Source organism: Cynara cardunculus (genome assembly GCF_001531365.2).
Source record: "Cynara cardunculus var. scolymus isolate 2C chromosome LG 1, CcrdV1, whole genome shotgun sequence".
In the NCBI taxonomy this organism is placed as follows: Eukaryota; Viridiplantae; Streptophyta; class Magnoliopsida; order Asterales; family Asteraceae; genus Cynara; species Cynara cardunculus.
The window spans coordinates 29,067,406-29,068,804 of NC_037528.1; positions in this window are offsets into that span (position 1 = coordinate 29,067,406).

The window sequence follows — 1,399 nt, forward strand, 5'->3', positions numbered from 1 at the left end:
AACTCAATAAGCTCTTCTTGCATAGAAAGAACCCAACTAGGGTCAGAGATAGCATCATTGATTTTCTTGGGCTCAACTAAAGAAAGAAAGTTGACGAAGAGACAGATATTACCTAGACCACGACGTGTCTTGATACCTGCATCTGGATCACCAAAAATTTGATGAATTGGATAGCTTTTAGTCCATCGCTGAGCCGATAAAGGGGCTTCATCTGAATAAGCAAGTTTAGGTATGGAAGATAGGCTTCAGCAGCAGTATCTTCAGCAATTGGGACTATTGCCAAAGGAGCCTCTGATTCAGCAACTGAAATAGGTTCATAAACTGAAGGCATTTCTTTCACTGATGGATCAGTGTTTGAAATAGAAGGAGGAACACAGCTTATGGGCACTGCAGCGATCTCTGAAGAAGATACGGTGGAGTAACTAGCTATAACTGGAATGATGAGTGGATCGTCTTCAGCTTCGTGAGATTCAGTGTTGAGAGGAGCACTATAAGAAGCTTCAGGTTGTCCATAGTGAGAGAACATCCAGTTTGCTAATTCATCCTCATCATTTAAGATGGGTTTTGAATTAGCTGACTGAGATTCGTTAAAGGTGACATGAATAGATTCCTCTATTATCTGTCTTCGTTTGTTGAATACTCTGAAGGCTTTGGATATAGAAAAATATACAAAAAAGATTCCTTCATCAGCTTTGGGATCGAACGTTCCAAGTTGGTCGCGATTGTTGAGAATGTAACAAGTACAACCAAATATGTGAAGAAAGCTTATGGAAGGACTTCGTCCATGGAAAAGTTCATAGGCTGTCTTCTTGAGTCATTTTACGATCAACGATCGGTTTTGAGTGAAACAAGCGGTGTTGACAGCTTCAACCCAGAATTGAGTAGGGAGATGGGATTCACTAAGCATTGATCGAGCAGCCTCAATGATTGTTCGATTTTTTTTTCAGCGACCCCATTCTGTTGAAGAATTCTCACTGAAGAAAAGTTGTGAGAGATTCTCTTGTCTTCAAAGAAGTTATCCATAGTACTGTTTTTGAATTCAGTGCCATGGTCACTTTTGATAGATCGTACTTTAACATTGTTTAGTATTTCTATCTTTTTGATAAACGAAATGATTTCTTCAGGTGCTTCATCCTTGGATCTGAGAAAGAATACCCAAGTGTATCTGACATACTCATCAACAATGACAAGTGTGAACTTCTTTCCATTTAAGGATTGCACATTGACTGGACCAAATAGATCCATATGCAATAGTTGAAGAGGCGCAGTCACTGACGAGATTTGCTTTGACTTGAAGCTAGCTCTTGTGTGTTTTCCTTTTTCACATGCTGAGCAAAGAGATTCCTTTGCAAACGAGTGTTGAGGAAGACCAGTGACAAGATCATTTCTTGACAGCTCA